This window comes from Lissotriton vulgaris, chromosome 1_1, assembly GCF_964263255.1.
Source record: "Lissotriton vulgaris chromosome 1_1, aLisVul1.2, whole genome shotgun sequence".
NCBI lineage: Eukaryota > Metazoa > Chordata > Amphibia > Caudata > Salamandridae > Lissotriton > Lissotriton vulgaris.
In genome coordinates, this window is record NC_141685.1 from 518,221,542 (window position 1) to 518,244,777 (window position 23,236).

The window sequence follows — 23,236 nt, forward strand, 5'->3', positions numbered from 1 at the left end:
GCCAACAAAGATGGCTACAGTCCAGGAGAGCTCCACAATTGATGTTGTTTCTCCTTGCCAATCCTGTAATAAATCCGATGGACAGCTGCAAACCGAGAGCAGGAGATGACACTGGAACGTCCAATGCACAATAGCTTAAGGTTTGGGCTCTGTACAACCACCTGACAGAGCCCTAAACCGTGTAAAGGGGACACACCCTAGGATGTGAGGATAAGTCGGGGCCTCGCGTAGTCTGGACACTGCCTGAAACAGAGGCGAACCCGAACGGTGTCCCTATGACTGCGGAAGACAGTGCGCCTACATAAATAGCTTCTGCGGCTGTCTTCAGCTGAGCTGCACATCACGACGGGCAGATCGTTGATGCCATTGCCCGGATAAAGAAGAACTTCCCAGCAATGCCCTTACCAGATGGTCCGCGACCAGAAGACAATCCTCGACAGTCGTTCTTGGGCCCGGTCAAAGAGCACACTCCATGAAGCCGCCGAGTTCACGCTGCTGACATAGACGGAGACCGGAGGCGGCGAAGGCAGTCTACAGAAAACCTGCACTCTGTGACGCTACCTGGGGTGGCCAGCAACGTACCTCGGCAGTGCACCCTACAAGTCAAATATCATTAAGCGCAGCGTAAAGACCGGCCTGCCTTGAAGCGATGACACATGCACTGAGGTGGTTTAAAACAACTTGGTACGACCTGCATTCCCCTGGGCAATAAACGTTTCCGCATCTGCAGGACAGTTGTAACTGCTGCGCATGGTACTGTCAATTCTTCACCAGAGGACGACAAATCAGTGCAGCAAGGGACTGAAGCTGGCCAAGAAGCTAAAGCAGCACTGTAAACACTGACTAGAATTCTAAGGTGCAGTAAAATACCCTGGAGATTCCGGGTGGAAGCAGTGAGCCAGAACTAGCATCAAGCAGGGTCCTAAAGCTCTTAACGGTGACTGCGGGGAACAGGAAAACCGAAAGTCTGCGCGTGGACAATATTCCCGCAGGAAGGCAGCGGTGACTACTTTTCTCCACTCTCTTGAAGGCCTGGTGATATTGCCAGGTGAGTTCGACACTATGGGAAAACGAGGCCAATGCACGACGCAAACCAACAAGCTGGAAAAATACACCTACCCTAAAGACCAGCCGATTGCACCAGAGACACTTACAGACAGCGGGGATGGCGCACAGAGCGTAAAACCCACAGAGGTCACCCTGCCGGACATTATGGCCACCCTACACCAGGTGCAAACATCAATTAGCCCTCTATCCACCGACATTACGTTGCTACACGCTGTGGTTACCAAGATGAGTATCAGACTAACAGAGGTTGAATCTACTACAGCTGTTCTCTGCACTGACATAGCAACTCTGCAACAGCAAGCCCGGAAATTAGAACTGGCACACAGCAAATGGAGGACAAGCTCGAGGATCAGGAAGGCCACTCACGACGTAACAACATGGGCCTGGTAGGGGTGCCGGAAAGTGAGAAGGGACCAGCCCTCGACCTCCTTGTAGAAGACCTTGTCAAGACACAACTACAGCCGTTGAGATGACCTCAACCAGGCGCCACACCCCGGCCCATAATGGCACAAATATTCAATTTCCGTGACCAGGACAAAAGTCTACAGGTGGGCATATTGCCCCCCCCCCCCCAATACAGGTTGAAAACTGCACTGTAACTCTCTATCCGGGTTACACAGCGGCGGTAACTAAGCAACAGCGTAATTTCTTGGATGTTAATAAAGAACTGCACAATCGAGAACTTAAGTACGCAATGCTGTTCGTTGCGAAATTGAGGGTGGAAGCAGAAGGGAAAACCTATTTTTTGCATTGCCGCAGGAGGCTCACGGTTGGAGATGTGGTGTCAGGCCACAGGTTCCAGAAGACAGGGAATGAGGCAGAGACATCCAACCATGATATCAGGATCATTGGGAGCAAAAGAGATGGAAGCCTCTGGTGGTACAATAATGCAGAATGTCAATTAGGACTCAGATAGATGTCACGACTAATGAACCATGGAACTGAAAGGAGAAACAGCCCCAAAGACATGGGTGCATGAAGACCAGACAACACCATACTCGGTGGATGAAAAGCGCATATCGAGACTCACTGAACATATGCACTGATTTTACCAGTGACAATTGTTTTTGTAGTAGTGATATTGAACTGTGAACAATTGGTCGTGGTAAAATACAAGTTTAAGGGAGAGACCACAGTAGATCACTAAACGGCTCTCACGCAAGTACAATGTTCTGGGAATTAAGCACTCTGCTAAGTTGGGGTGGTGGTAGTTCAGAGTCTGCCGTGCAGGGAGACAGGGAGGAAGGAGGGGGCAGGGTTCAGTTAAAGGTTTTTTTAAAATTTAATATTGATGCATAGTGATGGACTTGATAGGGTACCTGAAGGCAATATGGCCTACTCACTTCAGGACATCCTTTATTTATACATAGCTAATGTCACATATAACGCAAATAGATATACCATGGCTGTTTCGAACTCTCAGGCCTCAAACGCTGGGGGAATGTTACCTCCCCTCACTGTACTGTCCTGGAATATAAATGAGCTGGGGGAATAAGATAAAAACGGAACTGGCTCTTCAATATATCAAATGTAAGGGTCCAGCGGTTGCACTGATTCAAGAATGGTGCCCACAATAGTCTTTCAAGAATAGACTACATATTTACATTGGCAGCAGGGTTGGAAAGGATACTAGAGAGTGCATTTACCCATGGGCAACTCGGACCACTCACCAGTGCTAATTACATTTGCATCCTATACCCCGGGAAGACGCCGACTGTTTCCGCTCTACCCTAGCTATCTTAAAAATCGTACAATTGGGAAAGGTCTGCTCGCAACCACGGGACAATATTTCAAAGAGAATGAACACTCATTGTCCTCTCCAACGACGCTGTGGGAGGCATAAAAAACAGTATTACGTGGCCAGGCAATCTCACTAGTTGCAAGTCATAAAAAGATACAAAAAAGATACATTTTCCACGAGTATGCCTTTACCACACATGCCATTACAACGCAAAAGCATGCGTGGGAAAGCAGTACTCATAGTAAAAGTTTGCAAGGTAAGTGACATCCCTACACCTACATATACACAACACACTACTTCCACCCCTACGCTACCCCAACCCAAAATTACTACCCCACTACATCACTACCCACACTACTCCCACCCTACACTACCCTAAACCCTAAAAAACTACTACACTACAATACTACCCATACTACTCCCGCCCCTACTCTACCCTAAACCATAAAACACTACAACACTACAGTAAACACGACAACACTACACTACACAAACACTACTATACTACACTTAAACCTAAAACACCACACTACCCTAGACTCTGAAACACTACACTACAAAAACACTACTACATTACCCTAAACCCAAAAACACTACACAAACACTACTACACTACCCTAAAACACTACACAAACACTACTTAACTACACTAAACCCTAAAACACTACACTCCCCTAAATAGCCGTTCAGAGCGTTTTTCCCGTACGAATCTTACCCCGCATCGCCCCCCATATGTACGACGAAGTACGATTCGTACCAGGATCTGTACTCCGTACGAATCATACAGAGACCGTACGAATGAAATCCCGTACGATTCTCCTTCGGAACCCTCCGTACGTGACACCTGTATGGTTCGCGGCTGGTTTTTCCGTCCCAGCAAGTACGATTCGTGTCGGGTACGCACTGTACTCCCTTTTCTAGCGACAGCCGAAAACAGCAGTAAAAGCAGAGTTTGCCTCGAAACAGGTACAGAACGCCCCCCGGGTACGGTGCATACCCCCATGATCGCCGGGGTACGGTGCGTACCCCTGCGATCATGGGGGGGTATGCACCGTACCACACGATCATGGGGCGTACGGACCGTACCCCATGTTCGCAGGGTGTACGGTGCGTACACTCTGCAATCGCAGGGGTACAATGCGTACACCCCATGATCGCAGGGGTACACACCGTACCCCGCAATCATTGGGCGTACGGACTGTACGGTGTGTATGTGATTGTGTGCTTTTCTGTACAAATCGCCCTTACCTGACGTAGACCGTACAAATTGCGTTCTCATACCCCGTTCCAGATCGTACTCATCGGGTCGTAAGGCATATGTACAAGTCGTACGGTTGATGTTTTCAGCCTTGCAATACGTACGGATCATGATGATTTGGACAGATTCACGAAATACGGATCGTACTACGCGACTCGGATGGACGGGTGCGATTCGTACAGAGAGGGCTCCGGATGCGAATCCTACCGACGTTTTTTCTCCAGGATCGGAATCGACCCCTATGTCTTTGTTTGCCAAAAAATTACTTTTAAGAAAAGGAATATAATGTGAAAAGTCAAGGGATTGTAGATGAGTATGTACATTATTGTATAATAAATAGAATATGAAATGTTGATATATAAAAGGACAAAAAATTATGAAAAAGGTCAATGCAATAAGTGTATTTTTTGGATTACATTGTATTGTCTTTGGTCAACCCATTATGCTGTTTTGAGACATTTGTGAAGAATTACAGATTGAGTGTGATTTTATAAGGCTAATTTTATACTTTTTTACGATTCTGAAATGCTTTTATGATACTGCTATCGAATAAAGCCTATTTGAAATTAAATGATTTTATATTTATGTTTTGTAAGCCATTTGTTTTTACAGGAAGTACCTATATCACCCCTTTTTTGGGTGGGTCCTTGCCGTTTGACTTGTGTCTGAAGCAGCTCATGTAGGAGGTGTTTCCACCTGTGCCACATCTTTAATTAAACACAGTTCCCTACAGAGTTAGCAAGCTGAGCACAGGTGTCTTGTCTCCAGAAAGATAATGTAGGGAGCTCTAAAAATTCACAATAGCATATCTTTGTCAATGGAACAAGTGATAAGTGCATTTGATAACATGCCACAAACTGGAATGCAATGCTGGAACAAAAACAACAAGAGTAATGAAAATAGAAAAAAGGATGTGACGTATGAGTTAGAACTGTCGACATTGTCACCAGTTTCGAGTCTTGGCATCGGTTCAAAATCAAAATAAATAAATTCTTTATTCTTTTTTCTTTCTTTCTTAACTCCTGTTAAATACTTTTTACTCCATTACATAACAATTCCTTCCCGTATCGCAGAACAAATATAATACAGTACAGTACAGGGCAGCACAATGAATGGTGACCAGCAGTAGCCATGAGTGAGACCTATATTGCATTAAACTAGGCCAATAATAACAAATCATGCATGGATAATGGTGGCTATTTTATTGTGCAAGTCAAATGAGACAGCCACTGGCAAATTTGAGACTTTTAAATAAAAACAAGTGAAGGGATAGAACAGAGGATGTGGTGTAAAAACCAGAACTGCCAACCTTGGAGCTAGTTTGAGTCTCACTGTCAGCTCAAAATTGTGTACAAGCATGCATTTTGGACAAACAAACAAATTGAATGCAGTCAACAAACATGTTTCAAATGTGTGCATTGAGAGATTAGGTTAAATAATTAAATTAGTGTTGGAGAAACAAAGATATTTAGTCATGCGTGCTGCCACAAAAAGAATTCTTAAAATGCATCATTGAAAGCACACAGACATTAGTTAAAAGGAGTTACAACCCCTCTTAACCTAATAAAAGAAGATGAAGCCATTAAAGCGAATGAGAATAAGTAATTGGACCATGGGATACTGATAAGAGAAGCACACCCCAAAAAAAGGAACTACAAACAATATAAACGAAGGAAAGTGAAGAGACAATCACACAGACAAATAAGAAGTGGGGGTGGAATGTAAGCCCCTTTTAAAATATATTAAATACAATAGATTTCACAAGCACGACGCAAGTGCGGTGCAGATGAAACCTAAAAAGTACAGCTGTTGTTCAGCACTCCCGGTTCCATTCAGTATTACCTGTTTGCTAAGGCTACTAATAGCAAAACACATCTCTCCAACTACCATTAGATGACATTCCACTACCTGCATGAGTGGCGCTGCCTCACCCCATTGGCTATGTAGCATACCACTGTCGTTTCTTGACAACCAACGGGTAGAAAAGGTTGTCTAGTGTGGCTTGGGCGGCATTGGGTATATTGCTGCCTGAGCCCATCGCTTGAACACGGAGGAGCGTGTTTTCATTCAAATCTGGAGATAAACTCCTCGGATTTCGCTGTGGACACCAGTTCTCGGCATCGGATCGTGTGGGGAGTGTGTGGCCATAACGAGATTGGATGCCTTTGTTGCCTTTTGTGACAATTCCTTAATGGAAGCTACTGGGTGAGTAGCCAAAATATCGAAATTAAAATATCAACATACAGTAATATCGATGTTTTAATTTCGATGGTACAGAATATCGATGTGCAATAATATCGATGGACAGAATATCGACTTTAAGGTAAGTAATATCGATGGTTTTAATATCGAAGTTAGTAATATCGATATCAAATATATTGATGTTACTAATATCGAAATTTTGTTTAGTGTTATGTATTTTATTATGTATTTTATATGTTTGTTACACATGTTTTTTAATGTATGTTTAGAAATTAGTAATTTTGTTTACATTTTGCGTTATAGTATCAGAGCGGGTTGTGGGTTTATAGGGGAATAGGGTGGGAAGTAAAGTAATTATAATGAATTAATTATTATGTTTTTTTTATTATTATTGATTAATAAATCATTGTTAATTAATAATTAATTGGTAATTAATTATTATCAATCAATTAGTTAATTAAATTATTTAGAGGTAATGTATTAATATATTTTTATTTTGTGTTATTGTTAATTAATACTTAATTGGTAATTAATTATAATTAAGTGATTAAATGATAATTACATTTTTTATTTGATTTATTTATGTGTAGTGGGTTGTGTGTTTATAGGGGAATAGGGTTTATAGGGGAATAGAGTGTGAAATAATGAAATTAAATTAATTAAAGAGATTGTATTTATTTATTGGTATTTAATATTAATTAATTGTTAATTAATTAATTAGTACTTTGTTTTTTAAAATTATTTTATAATATTAATGATAAATAATGTATTAATAAATATTGTTTATTCTCATTGTAAATTAATTTCTTGTTAATTAATTATTAATTGGTCAATAATTATTAATTGGTAATTAATATTTGTCAATTAGTTAATTCATAATTACATTAATGTATTAATATTAATTGTTATTAATTCATTAGTTATATTTATATTAATTGTGCTTTTTTGTATGTGTAGAGTGTTGTGTGTTGAAGGGGGAGAAGTGTGGTAAGTAATTTTTTGCTATTTAAGTGAATATTAATTATAAATATTAGGTATTTAGTAATATATTTTTGTAAATAAAATATGACATCTTTTTTATGTATAAAAAAATATGTAATTGATAAGTATGTTAATATAACCCCTACGCTATCCTGCGCTTTCCCTACTACTGCACCCTCTGGAGTGGGAATAGTAATTTTTACCCCTACGCTATACAACGCTTTCCCTACTGTTGCACCCTCTGGAGTGGGAATAGTAATTTTTACCCCCGCGCTATCCAACGCTTTCCCTACTGTTGCTCCCTCTGGAGTGGGAATAGTAATTTTTACCCCCACGCTAACCAACGCTTTCCCTACTGTTGCACCCTCTGGAGTTGGAATAGTAATTTTTACACCTACGCTATCCAACGCTTTCCCTACTGTTGCACTCACTGGAGTGGGAATAGTCATTTTTACCCCCACGCTAACCAACGCTTTCCCTACTGTTGCACCCTCTAGAGTTGGAATAGTAATTTTTACGCCTACACTATCCAACGCTTTCCCTACTGTTGCACTCACTGGAGTTGGAAAAGTAATTTTTACGCCTACGCTATCCAACGCTTTCCCTACTGTTACACCCTCTGGAGTGGGAATAGTAATTTTTACCCCTACGCTAACCAACGCTTTCCCTACTGTTGCACCCTCTGGAGTGGGAATAGTAAGTTTTTACCCCTACGCTAGCCAACGCTTTCCCTACTGTTGCACCCTCTGGAGTTGGAATAGTAATTTTTACGCCTACGCTATCTTACGCTTTCCCTACTGTTGCACTCACTGGAGTGGGGATAGTAATTTTTACCCCTACGCTATCCACCGCTTTTTCCACTGTTGCACTCACTGGAGTGGGAATAGTAATTTTTCCCCTACGCTATCTAACACTTTTCCTACTGATGCAATATGTGGAGTAAGTATATATATTAATTTAGATGTAGAGTTTTTAATTTATTTTAAATGTAAATGTATTAGTTAATATTTTTTAAATATGTTTTAATGTTTATATCTAGATTTTTTTAAATTATATGTATGTTTTAATTATGTTTACATTATTATTTATACATTTAAAAAAACGATACTTTTTTACTTCGATATTTTTGTACTACGATATTTTTTCGATATTTTTGTACTTACCTTTATCTAGACACAACTTCGATATTTTTGATGTCGATATTTTTGCTTCGATATTTTTGTATGTCTATATTTTGTCTTTCGATATTATGTCATACATCCAAGCTACTGCACTCACCCCACGCGAGGAACCTAAAATGGCAGTTTTTGGGAAACGGACAGTTACTCAGAAAACTAGGCGGTGAGGAAAATCCTAATCCTGAGACCAATCCATACTCCCGAAGGTGGGTGCACAAGAAAAGCAACGTGCAGAGGGTCAAAACTGAAGTTCTAACTTGCCCTTGTTATAATGTTACGAGAAAACGCGCTCTGCGTGACCCAGTGGCACTTAACATTAACTCGAACCGCTTATGAGGACCTCCACTAAACCCATTTGTCCGGCAGCTCCCTCTGAGACTGAAAATATAATGTACAGAAGCGATGCATGGCGAATGGTTACTACTATATACTAACCAACTGAATCTGAGCGAAAGAAATTGTGTTCCCAACGTGGGGCCTGACCTCAAAATACCGCCTAAATAATCAAATCGGCCTGTATCGACCCACATTGTCGAACCTGAAGAGACTTAAAGAAAGGATTTCATGTGGCGTTATAGGGTCAACACAGGACGGAGGCTTCTAATATCAAAGCTGAAGCTGTAATGCCTGGGGCTATCCAGGACTACCCAGCGTAATTCTCAATCTACGTCACCATCCCACCTACACTTACTCATCTACCTTTAGGTGCGATAGGTTTTGACCACATCCATGATGATGGACAAAGAATCCAGAGGCCTGATCAAAAAGTTGAAGGCTGACTTGTCGATCTCAGACTTTCCGGTCACAGCTAAAGCGGATATATCCCAGCACAATGGACATGATCATCAGGAAGTTAGCTGACGTCCATGACCTGGCAAAGCCCAATAAGCAAAACACTGACTCTATGCAACTGGAGCTCACCGCCATCAGGGCAGACGTACACATGATTAACTCTAAACACACAGATGCAGATCAGAGAATAAGCGACATGGAGGATATCACTTCCCAGGTCAGTAAAGAAATACTAGACCTCAGAGCCACGACTAGCGAGCTTAAAAGACATACAGCTGAATTGGAAGACCGCAACGGACGGGGAAATATACACATTTTCGGTATTCCAGGGGGCTCAGAGGATGCGGCAGAATCATCTGGAGCATTTTTAGAATCCTGGATACCCATGATAACAGGCAGTAAATTCCTTCAAACTCTGGAAATGGACAGGGCTCACAGAATCCCGATGTGAAACTCCTCGAAAAGAAACACGACTCTGCAAACCCTTACGCTTCCAACATACAGAATCAATCCTAAACTTTGCAATGAAGAACCACAAATTTACATGGGAAGGCCACCAGATAAACTTCTCGCAGGATTACACAAAGCAGACGGTGGACACGAGGAAAGGGTTTCTTCAACTGAGGGACAAACTGAAAGACAAAAACATCCAATTCTCCTTTGCTGGCCTGGCAACGTTTAGAATTTTGAGAATGGCAAGCCACTTTTCTTTAAGAATCCCAGGGAACAGGCAAAACATCTAGAGGCTCCCCCTTACAAGATAGTGAAATCGCTGCTGGTCATTCAAAGAAATGGAAACCATGAACTCAGATATATGATGTCCTTTGTCCTTCGTTCTGTTTTGATTCCGTTAGATCACAATGTTGGCCGCAGGTGTATTGTTCTGCCTGTGTCGTAAGTGCACGTTAAAGTTAATCACACTGGGCTCTTAGCTTTTCTAATGCATGGATTGTTTATGCTATGTTAATACCATTTTAGTTATGCACCATGATTTTAGGGCGTTAGAAGGCATCAAGCTCTCTAAGAAGGCTCTAACAATGCTCAGACTTAAATGTAGTGGGTGACGTCACAGTGATATATAAGTTGCAACACTCAACAGTGCTAAAAATGTTTGGTTACAAGTTAGGAATGTTAGCTCTAATTAAGGAATCCTGAGTGTAAGCATAGACCCTCATGATGGATTTATCACATTTCTAAACAGGTAATTAAGAAAAGCCATAAAGTTTCTTGTTAGAGCTCATCCAGATCAGTTACACCTAGTTTATTTCCTCCTGGCCGCAAGTTGACCTTCCATCGCAGCTCCTACTCTAGAGTTTTTCAGATGGGGAGGGGAGGGAAGGGGGTTGGGGAGGGGGGACCTAACAAAGGGGGGTAAATGTGGTTGTTTTCTTTGTAATGTATGTATTATATGTATTACATGTATTTTGTTCTCTAGCTTCTCTATTTAAACATGTTGCAATGACCAGCGGATGCTACTTTAAATACAAAATCATGGTCAAGGCCCATATGGCCTTCGAAAAAGTAATTATAAACGGGAGTCTACTCATACTACTAATACACTTGGTGCATTAATGTGGGTTCCATAGAGGGGATTGTACGCTAGCTTCAAGGATATGTTCATCCATATGCTTATCCAAGCAGGCAACAATAGACTAGAAGATTGCTCAAAACAAAAACATAATTGAAGACTGCAATGTAGTATCCCTAAATGTATAGGGGCTCAATCACCCTATCAAACGTAGGAAAATCTTCGACTACCTAGCCAAAACAAAAGGAGACATTATCCTTCTCCAAGAAGCAAAACTCTCTGAGGAGGATGTTAGCTTTATTAAACATAATTGGATCTCCCATATGTTCTGCTCACCCGCTGAGCACAAGAAGAAAGGGGTTATCACTCTTATAGCCAGAAAATCAAATATCTCTAATATTTTGCACACACATGATGATGAAGGGAGACTGTTAATCACACACTTAAAAAAGGGGAGGATAACATACACGTTATCAATATTTATGGTCCCAACTCGGATGAACTCAGCTTCTGGGGAAAAGTATCGGATGCGATCGACACCCTTCGGCAAGACTAACTCGTCATTGTAGGAGGGGACTTCGAATAACCTCTAGATCCCCTAATTGACTGACAAATTAAATGTAAGTAGCAACCTACCCGATCCCATGAGGTCCTTCATAAAATCTGTTCAAAATTCAACCTCAAGGACGCCTGGCGCCTTCAGCTCCCAGTGATTATACATTTTACTATTATACTAGGATTGATATTATTTTAATATCAGGCTCCTTTACCCACCTCATTGACCAAACAGACATTGCTCCTATACTTGTCTCAGACCACTCCTGTATTAGTACAAAACTAGCAGGTACGCACCCCACACTCCCACCCAAACACTGGCGCTTTAATGAGGAAGTACTTTCTCATCCATCCGATATAAAACAGATAGAGAACGCGATCCATGATTATATCATTCACAAAGATCTTCCAGATACAGATCCTTTCTCACTGTGGGACGCACTTAAGGCAGCCATCACTGAGGTACTCATTGGAATTAAAGCAATAATTAATAGGAAATTAAACGCAGAAAATCCTGGAGATATCACATGCCAATGTGATAGACAATAAAGACATCTATATAACAAGCAGGAAAACTGCTAGCCTCCAATCTTAGGCACAAGCAAAGACAATTTACAATCTCCTCGATAAAGGACTCCACTAACACCACCCATATTAAACAAAAAAGATTCTGTGCGTATTTAAATGCTTTTATGAGAATCTTTATATAAATAAACAAATAGTAAACTAAGAATATTGTGCCTGATACCTAGGATCTCTAAATCTCCCGTGCCTATCAAAGCAAAGGCGGATGGCGATGCTCTGGGTAATCCCTTCTCAGAAAAAGAATTAATTAATTCATAAGATCCCTGAAAACCAATAAGGCCCCGGGTCCAAATGGCACCTCGATGGCCTTTTGCAAATCATTTAGCGAGTCTCTGCAACCAGCCCTGTTGAACATTTTTAATTCAATAGCCAGGGTAGCATGCACCCAAATCAATGAGAGAAGCCACAATCATTGCCATACCAAAAGATGGGAAAAACCCACTCTTACCGGAAAAATTATAGGCCAATTTCACTAATGAATGTGGATTGCAAACTCTATGCCAAAATATTAGCAGTACGGTTGAATGCGGTCCTCCTTAAAATCATTAGCAATTCCCAAGTTGGCTTCCTTAAAATTTGAATGTCTAACGACAACACCCATTTGCTAAGCCATATATTAGAACAGACAAAGCAAAAACCAGTCCAGTCGATTGCCATTACCCTGGACGCCGAAAAGGGGTTTTATAGAGTCTCATGGTAATTTCTAAGACATTGCATGTTATCTTTTAATCTCTGGAGCTCATTCACTAATATGGTCATGGTGATGTATTCAGAACCCACAGCACATATTGTGATTAATGGAACCTTATCAGATGCCTTTATACATGAGCAGGGCACTAGACAAGGTTGTCCTCTATTTACATCCCTATTTCTTCAGCCCTTGAACCATTTCTTCATGACATTAAACAGAACCATGATATAAAAGGAGTAACCTTTACTGACCTAGGGGTGAAATTGTCCACCTACGCGGACGACATTCTTATTGTCACGGAGAATCCATGCTCCTCAGTTACAGCCTTGGTGCAAACCATAGAAATCTATTTGTCCCACTCCGGCTATAAGCTGAATAGAGATAACTCTGAAGTCAAGCCCCTTAACATCTGCTGCACTAGAGAGCTATTAGGAGACTCAGGCCTCGCCTGGCAACCGGGTTTTATTAAATATCTAGGGATAGAATTAGGCAGCAATGCCCTGGAAACTTTATGAAGGATCGAAACCATCACATTAGAGAAAATTTAAAAACTTGTAGACGAATGGTACCCGAGATTCATAACCTGGTGGGGTAGAATTGAAACCATCAAGATGATAGTTACACCCTAGTGAACTACCTAATAGCCATGCTCCATCTTATATTGTAGGAAGAGTTCCATTGGAAGTTAGACACCGTTATTTCCAAGGCAAGGCGCAAAGGCTAGTTTTAGCATGAAAAAACTCAGGCTGGATACATCCCTTGGCGGAGTAAACCTAGCAGACTTTAAAATCTACCAAACAGCATTTTAAGCTAAACGGGGCTCTTATTGGTTCATGCCTCCTGCGAATATACTCCAGTCTGGCTAGAAATTGAGAAAGCGTTGCTCAGAAATCTGACCCCAGCAGCCCTACTTACCTCCAATCTCACATGTTCAGCTGCTCAAAATCTATCTTTAAAAACAAGAAACATGCTCTACTGAAACTAGATAAAAATCTAGAAGTTAGAATAAGGCATTCAAACATGGAGTCACTGTCGGACAACAACAGGATCTGGTACAGGGGTAGCTCTATTCACTTCAGTACATGGATTAACAAAGGTATCTTCTTTCCCTGCCAATTAGTGGACAAGACATCCCCCTTCAACTTTAATGACCTACAGACTAAATTCAACCTAGACCCTCTGGAGTTCTATAACTTCTTAAAAATAAAGGCAGCCATCACAAAAGCAAATCTGCAACCCTCTTCCCCCTCTCTCCCACAATACATAGAGAAAATTGATAAACTGGGTCACCATGTCTCCTGTATATTCAAAGCTCTTCGCCCCAAACACTCAGGTCTCAACAAAAACCTCACTGACTATTGGGAATCGCTTTCTTCCTCTCCGATCTCCAAAGATGTCTGGTCTAAAACATGGACCTCAGTCACTAGGAATAAAATTTCGCCAGCCCTATCGCAGATGAAATTTAGCTCCTCCACAAGGCATACTGGACACTAGCTCACCTACACCTACACCTACACAAGGGGACCTAGCACATCGGCTGTTTTACTGCAAGTGCGGAACACAATTCTGGGACAGTATTTTTGATTTTACCTCTAAACTATTCCCATGCTCCCTTAAAACAGAAAGCTCTATGTTGGTATTTGGCTTCTTCAGAGTCGAATCCCTGAGTGATAACGATAGGGCCCTTCTGGACCTTCTCTTGATGGCGGAAGTTAAAGTCATCTTAAATGACTGGAAGGAGGGAGGAGCTTAGCACGCATCCAAGATGGTCACGTGAGCACAGGGCTCCCGAGACCCTCGCCGCCTCCCGCATATATCATGTCACTAATCCTGATTCAGACGACGGGTTATTAAGGACACGACCCTGCTGACATAAAAGCTCTTTTCAGGAATTGATTTGGATGCCGGGAACCGGACTTATTCCTCTCCGAAAAATTGACGGCCTACACCGAGGAGCAGCCTGGGACTCGAGTCCCCGAGATACCCAGGTGGTAATTGAACAACAACTGCCAGTGGAAGTTGACTTGTGCCCTTGAAGTACTTTGGGTTTCATTTCTGGATCTTGTCTACCTAACCAGCCACCATCTGCTTTCAGTGGCCCATGGTCTAAATTTGGGCTGTACGCTTGCCAGCTGCGTCTCATATCTAGACTCTCCAAAGACCGACTTGTGAGGAGCCATTCATACCAGGTCTCAAAGGCCCCTCCGGGGCGAATCGCTCAACATGGCGAGCAAGCCAGAAAGCGAGAAACGAACGACCAAAGTCACGCACTGAGGGGGCGCCATTCAAACAAATATTATGGACCGCTACACCTGTCCTAAAGGATCTCCCAGTAGTGGCAGTAAAACCTCGGATGAGACCGGAGATGGCTCCTCAGTGACGGAGGAGTTGACTTTGCGAGACGTCATGGGCGCCATTGCGAGCATGAAGACGTCCATGGGCCAGCAATATGAGACATTGGCTCTAAAGCTTGACACAGTGGCTATCGATGTTAACCTGATCAGGACTGACCTGGCGAAGACCAATGAACGGGTCAAGACTTTGGATATCAAGACCGCTAGCCTCACGACCGACATGTCCGGTCTCCAAACAGAGGTTCGCAACCTTCGATCCTCTAACGATCTGTTTGCCCGTCGGCTGGAAGACTTCGAAAGTCGAGCAAGGCGCAACAACGTTTGTATCATCGAAGTTCCGGAGAAGTCCACCGAGTTGACTACGGATCTTCTTGTGGAGGACCTGATAATGAATCATCTGGCCCCCAAGGGCCTCAGTAACTTCTTTGCGGTTGAACGTGCCCACAGAGTTCCGGGCGGGAAACATAAACCTGGTGCTCCACCACGGCCCATAATAGCTAGGATCTTCAATTTTAGGGACAGATACGCTATTCTGCAGACGTGGCGAGCCAACAGCCCCACGAAATTTGTGAATGTGACAGTTGGTTTCTATCCTGACTTCACTCAATCTGTACAGAAGCAAAGGATGGGATCCCTGGGGGTGAAACTGAGATTGAGAGACATGGGATTGAAGTATGCTATGCTCTTTCCTGCTCGACTACGCGTCAAACACAATGACCGGACGTTCTTCTTTGATCGACCTGAGGTCGTTAGTGACTGGCTCGACACTCTGCCGACACATCGAGACCGCCGGAGCACTCGGGTGGCGCAGAAGGTGGCCCGCTGGAACAGGAGTAAGGAGTGATGACCGGCACGTGCAGTATACAGACTTCGCAGCAGTGGTTTGATGACTTTTTGTGTTTATTCATACAATCGTACATACCCAGAGCCGGTAGGGTAGACGGGACTCTCCCTCCTTCCGGGGTTTTTTTCTTCTTGTAGATTAGTTTCATGTTAGGGCGACAGGCACACTGCAAGTTGGGGTGGCTACTTAGTCTAACGCAGGGGTGCAGGGTGGGGGGTTTGTTCAGGGGATCTTTTTGGGGGTGGAGGGGGGACTTTGTTTTATTTTGTTTTGTTTAGAGGCAATGTATCACTGTACATTTTGATTTTGGTGTTTGGTTCGCCCTGGGAGGGAGTCTGCCTTCATTCTTGGGATGGGGGTAGGGCGTTGAGGGTACTAAGTTGGAATGTCAATGGTTTGGGGGATAGGATAAAACGGGGGTAGTACTACAGTTTTTGAAACGTCTTTCCCCTGATGTAGTGTTGCTGCAGGAGACACACTTAATAGGGAACACATGCCACGCAATGAATCGGTGAGGTTATCGTTTAGTCGCACACTCGGGATTCACTACTGGATCGAGGGGGGTGGTTTTCTAATCAGGAGTTCCCTCCCCTTCGAATTAGATGATATTATCCTAGACGATAGGGGACGTTATGCTGCTATCACGGGCAGATGGGAGGGGAAGACGATTTCCATACTCTCTGTGTATGTTCCGCCAGGCCTACAAACTATGACATTTGCTGATTTGGGGAGAGTGGTACTGGGGCTCCCTGAGGGTATTTTAGTTGTGGGTGGAGACTTCAACTCTGTTGTCTGTGTCAGGGAGGACTGCAACCCCCCTAGTGATCTTGCGAGATCGCAATCATGGTTGGGTAACTTCCTGGAGACATTGGGTCTGGTAGATTGTTGGAGACTGATGCACCCTCGACAGACACAATACACTTTTCACACTGGTGCACACTGAAGCCTTGCTAGGCTTGATTATGTCCTTGTGCCGGCAGTGCAGGCTACCTCGGTGAGGGAGGTCAGACACCTAGCCAGGGGTATTTCAGACCACTCCCCACTGTGGCTCTCCATTGATATTCAGCGCGGAGCAGAGGGTCGAGTGGCCCCGATTAATCCCTGGCTTCTTCGTAATCTTAAAACCCGGGCTGGCGTGGTTAAATCTATTGATCATTATTTCACTGAAAATGTGGGTTCGGTATCCTCCTCCATTTCACTATGGGAAGCTTTCAAGACGGTAATCCGTGGTCAAGCCCTGTCGTTGATTGCTTGTGCAAAGAAAAGAAAGAATGAGGAGGTAGTACGGCTAGAGGCTGAAATCACTGAATGGAGAGAGAGTTGGAGTCTGGTGCCACGCAGGATAAGCTACACACTCTAAGCCTCAAACAGTTTGAGTATAGAGCTTTGGTGACTGATGCGGCCAAGGCTATGAGTCGTGAGCAGCAAGGGCGGCTGTATGATGTTGGGGATAAAGCGGGAAAGCTGATTGCCTGGTTGGATAAAAAGGAAAGATTGAATCGTGTTGTGCCTGTGATAGGAAGAGCTGACGGAGTGTGAGTTGTGGACCCTGTGGAGATAGTGGAGGATTTCGCACATCGTTTCCAACAGGTGTATGCGCCAGTCTCAGACAGGCCGGAGGAGGACTCGCATTTGTTGCTTAGAGATATTGCACTGCCTTGCTTGTCTGATTCTGACAGAGAGCTTATGGAGGCGGAATTTTCCAATGATGAAATAGTGCTCGCTATCTGCTACATCTGCTCTGGAAAAGCTAAGGGCCCAAATGGTATCCCCATTGAGCTGTACAAGTTGCATCCAGATAAAATGGCGCCGTATCTCCGTGAGATGTTTCTGGAGTCGCGAGATGTCGGGTCCCTTCCCCGTGACCAGAGACTCGCATCCATTGTCGTGATCCATAAAGAATGGAAACCCCGGGACATATGTGCGTCTTACAGACCGATATCACTTTTAAATGCTGAACCCAAAATCTTGGCAAAGCTACTGGCAAATCGGCTAATAAAGGTGATTGGAGACGGGATACACCCGGATCAGTCCGGGTTTATTCCTCACCGCAATACCGCGCTGAACCTAGGTGCTCATTGTCGGGAAACAGATCCATCTATGGGGCGATAATTGGTGGCCTCATGAGCTTGGTCCTACCCCTATCTGTGTCACTGAGGTCAAAAATGTAGGGGTTTGGTTCGATTCTCAACTGAGCGTCTCCACTCACACCAAAAAGGTTGCTGCTACGTGTTTTGGGACTTTGCGTCAGCTTCGATCCATTTTTAAATTCTTTGATGCTCCCACTAGACAACCCCTTTTTCAAGCTATGATTTTGTCTAAGTTAGACTATGCCAGTTCTCTTCTTCTCGGAGCTAATCAGGCTGAACTTTCCCGTCTCCAACGCGTCCAGAACGCTGCCGCCAGGGCTCTGGTTGGCCTACCCAGATTTTGCTCAGCCAGAAAAACCATTCACAAGCTCAACTGGCTCCCTGTTGCTCAGAGAATTATGTTTAAGTCCCTTTGTCTGTCGTTTAAAATCCTTAAACACTCTTCTCCTCAGATCCTGGAGCACCTTATTTCCTCTTATGTACCAGCACGCTCCCTGAGGTCTTCTTGTCTCCAGCCATAGTGCCGCGTTTTAAGAGGTCCAGGATCGGCGGCCGCTCTTTTAGAGTCCTTGCTGCCAAGTTATGGAACCCCCTTCCTGTCCACATATGTGCTATTGATGGACTTCTATCATTCAGGAAGGCTGTAAAAACTTTCCTTTTTCCCCCAGCCCCCTAGTGCTGCTGTGTTTTAGTTCTGTTATCGCCTTTGTCCGGTTTTTCTGTTCTGTTAGCGTCAGGATGCCGCTTTGCTGGGGCATCTGTGCGCTCTATAAATCCGGCTAACATAACATAACATAACATAACCTGCGTCGTCTTCATGGCATCCTGGCGAGAGCAGAGACATTGCGTGAGCCGCCCATCTTGGTCTCCTTGGATGCCACGATGGCTTTTGACACTGTGGAATGGCCATATTTGTGGGCTGCTCTTGCGAAGTTCAGTTTTGGCTCAGGGTTTATCGGCTGGGTTAAACTCCTTTATGAGGAACCGCTGGAACCAGGTGGTGGTTAACGGCAGGGTGTCGGAGTCCTTTGTTCTCGGGAAGGGTACGCGACAGGGGTGCCCATTGTCTCCTTTGCTCTTCGCGATCGCTTTGGAACCCCTAGCTGCTTGTTTGCAGTGGGAACCATCGCTTAAGGGTATTAGGTGGACCCCCGATTTTGAAGATCGCATATCGCTATATGCAGATGATATTCTGTAATACCTCACTTCCCCTCGGAAGTCCTTGGGAGTGCTGTTTGATGTGCTTAGGTCGTTTGGACGGAACTCCGGTCTTGTGATTAATTGGGCTAAATCTAGTGTTTATCCTCTCACTGGAGATATACCCCCTTTGCCGCGTTTTTGCCAGATACAGATATTGCAGATCGGTTTTAAATATTTGGGGATTTTCATATCACTAGACCCCGTGGTTCGATATGAACGTAACCTACTCCCTCCGCTTCTTTGGCTTAAATCCGACGTAGCGGCCTGGCGTGGCCTGCCACTGTCCCCTGTTGGGAGGGCAGCCATTTTTAAGATGATGTCCCTACCTCGATTTTTATATGCCCTCCAAAATACTCTCGATCTCGTACCAGCTAGTTATTTTCGTGAGATAGAGAGCCTGCAGAGGCAGTTGGTATGGGGCGGGCGTTCTCGTATTGCCCTAGCAAAATTGACACTGCCCTGATACGATGGGGGCATCGCGCCACCGGACATCAAACGCTATTATTGGGCATCTCAATTGAGTGCAATTAATCATGCTATGTACGGCCCTATGCCAAATCCTGCCTTTGAAATGGATAAATGGCAGTTACCGGGAGGAAACTTCAACAGGGTGTTATACTCTAAATCGACGGGCAGGAAGCTACTGGGACCTACTGGAGTTGCGGTGCGGGTGTGGTGTAGCCCAAACGCAGCGATGGGGTGGTCTGACAGATTGACCCGGGCGACCTGCTTTACGTAGCTGAAAAATTAGGTAGCTTATGGACAACGAAGGGCTTTGAGAAGTGGGACCTCATTGGTATCAGTAGGGTCAGGGATCTTTGGGTCAAGGGTAGGATTACAACTTTTCATGAGCTGCAATCGGAATATGAACTTAGTGATAGGGAGCATTTCCGCTATATGCAGATCCATCACGCACTTGGTTCGGATTTCCCGGCCAGGACCGTGATCCCGGAATCTTCTTCCCTCGAAGATAGAGTGCTCGACGGACATGTTCCAGATAGCACTATTTCTCTAATATATAAAAAAACTGATTAACGATCGAATGGATTTGCTTCTACGGCTTCGGGAGGCTTGGACCGGTGACGGACTGGAGTTGGATGATGAGGATTGGCAGGCTGCGGTATCTTCTCCTAAAGAAGTCGCGATTCCGGCCCGTCTCCGGCTGGTTCAATTAAAGAATCTACATCGTATCTATATAACGGGTCCTCGGCTGCTGCGTTTGGGTTATTCTGTGGATGGGTTGTGTAAGCGTGGGTGTGGTTTGATGTGTACCTTCCTCCATATCATATGGGAATGCCCGGAGGTGGTTGTGTTCTGGAACCGTGTGCATGCTGTCAAGGAAGAAGTTACAGGAGTTTCGTTGTTGCCTGAAGCCCGACGCTGCCTACTGAATGTATGGGAACCGAATGATTATAATGTGGCACAGACTCAATGGGCTACCCTTGGTAATATGGTAGCTAAAAGGGACATAGCACAACTGTGGGGGTCCCAAAGAGCGCCTACGATTTCAGCTGGGAAAAAAACACGGACTGGTGCATGTTTAGGGAAAAAACAGTGTACGTTGCACGTGGCAGACCTAAGAAGTGGGGGAGAATATGGAATCAATGGAACTTATACCGAGGGGATATTTGTACTCCTCCTTTCGTAGATACTCTGGAAATGTCGTAGTACCCATAACCGAGCATTCCTTGTACTGTATAGATTCTTGCTCACACTATGATCACTTGCTCCCGGCCCCCCCTCTTCCCACTTTTTAATCTATTATTTGTATATATTGTTTCTTGACACGACTCTCCCCCCTGGGACAGACACCCACTACATAATCTCTTTTGCCTCGTTAGATTTGGTTTTTCTTTTTTGTTTATTTATATATATTTAAAATGTGAAACCTTAACCTCATCCTGTGTACTATCCAATAACTCGCCCGAACAGTATGCTGAATCGCAGCCGGGCCCCCGGGCTGTCGGCTGAAGAGCTGTGTATTTGTGAACTATCATTTTTCTGTTTCGTTTTAGTGACGGCCGGCCCCTGTTGATGTAGGCCCACAAATGTACTACTGCAAAATGAAAATAAAGGTTTTAAAAAAAAAAAATTACTGGAAGGACACAAATAAAGAATCTTTTTAATGCTGGCTAAATTGGGTCCTTAGGGGTGCTGACACAATTGCCCTCCAAAATTCACCAGGGAAACTCGCCCTCAGACACATGTGGGATAGCCTTGAGATATATATTTTAAATTGCGCAAACCGCCATGAGCTGTAATCCGAGTGATAGGGAGACATAAGGGCGGTCCATAACCAGGCCTACATCCGACTGCTAACTATTTCCTCCCACAGGGAACCATATGAGCTATGTCATCACAATAATTAAGTAGAAGTCTGCTAGCACTGTATGTTTTATGTGGAATCTTATTTTTATTTATTTTGCTATTTAGGTTAGAATATTGTGTCTCATTTATATAGTTTATTTTGTAGTATTGTGTTTTATATTATATTGTGTATGGTCTGTGTACTCATTATTTGGAAAACAACCTATAAAAAACTTCTGAACACTGAAAAGATTGTCTGAGCTTCCTGCTCCCTAAAGTTGATACATTTCTAAATATCTAGTATGTTGTAGCTTGCATACAAAAGACCATTATTATGAAAGTTCTTTTACATTTAATAGCTTGTAAAAAGGGATATTTCTATTTCAGTTTCTGTGCCACATTAAATAACAGCAAATATGCTATTGCACACTCTTGCAGCTTTGTTTAACCGGTCATCAAAGAAGACAACCAGGCTATTTCAATCACCAGTGTAGATACAGATATCTAGCAAAAGTGCCACATTCACCTTCTTGCTACTCCTGTTAATTGATGACGGCCCACAGGAAAATAAAAGACTATCTCACTTAAATTTCTTTCTGTTGGGTGCTTTTAAGGTATGCAATATTGAGGCTCCTATACTGCTTCCATGCTGGACTTACTACAACTATATCCACATATTTATGCAAATCACCTGCAGTCCTCTACTGAAAAATGTCTGCAATCTCCCTGAAAATTACTTGGAAAGTGTTTCATTCTAGATATAAAATTGTATCACTACATTAGCAAAATAGTTGTGTCTTAATGTAGTTCTTGTCTCAGTGTTCTGATTAGGATCAGTTTAGTGACTTGACATTTTCTCGCATTCATCTTAAGTCTTATTACATAAAACTGACAAAATCCTTCTTTACCATCTCAGTGGTATTCTGTGTGTAATGCCTGCAGCTTAAACATTGTCATTTTAGAACTGCTGATATTTAAAAACCATTCTACTTTCCTGTGTACTTGCACAAAACGACATTGTAAAATTACAAGAAGATAAAATATCCGATCTAGAATTTCAAGCATTGTTTTTTCATGAAATAACACAGAGTACATACTTTAGGTAAAGTTCATATTGCTTTCTATTTTAATGGGGCAGTTTGTGAGTACAAGTGACTTCAGCAGCTTCATTAACCGTTTGTTGTTTCTATCACCCTGCTGCTGGATGGGTATGCTTTAGCGTTTAGCCCCTACCCCATTGAGTTTAAAGGAGGGAGAGAAAGCTTGGCATCAAATTAGAAAGGCAGTCACTTAGAGAAGTTGGATAGAGATGAGTATTTTTACTATCTCAGAACTACGTCCCAATAATTCATGTATTCCTTTTGAATCCCTCTCTCACTCACACAATCGAGGACCCAGATTGCTTAATCAATAAATGTTAATGAAATATATTCTAAATACTCTTCTCTCCCATTCTATATCAAACCAATGATATGCAGTGTAATCCCTTTTCATAAAAAATTAGACCTACAACTTTACTTATTTACAAACAACTCATTTCAGACATTCCTTTTCTGAGTTTTAAAAGTGTTTATTTAGTGTAAGGTAGCAATGCATTAGAATAATACAAAGCAAGAAAATATTGGAGGGAAGGGAGGAAGAATATATGAGGAGAGAGGCAAATAATGCATAAGAAGTTAAGAAGTACTGTCTGACTTTTTGCCCAACATACAAATCAAAATAAACAACAAAGGATACATAGTAGAAAAATAATATGGTCAGGAAGGGGGAGTCAGGGAGGCTGTAGAACTTCCTGAGTGTGAGGTGGAGGGTCAAATGTCACAATAGCAGCATGGTCCGGCTTGGGGATTCCCTGCAATCTG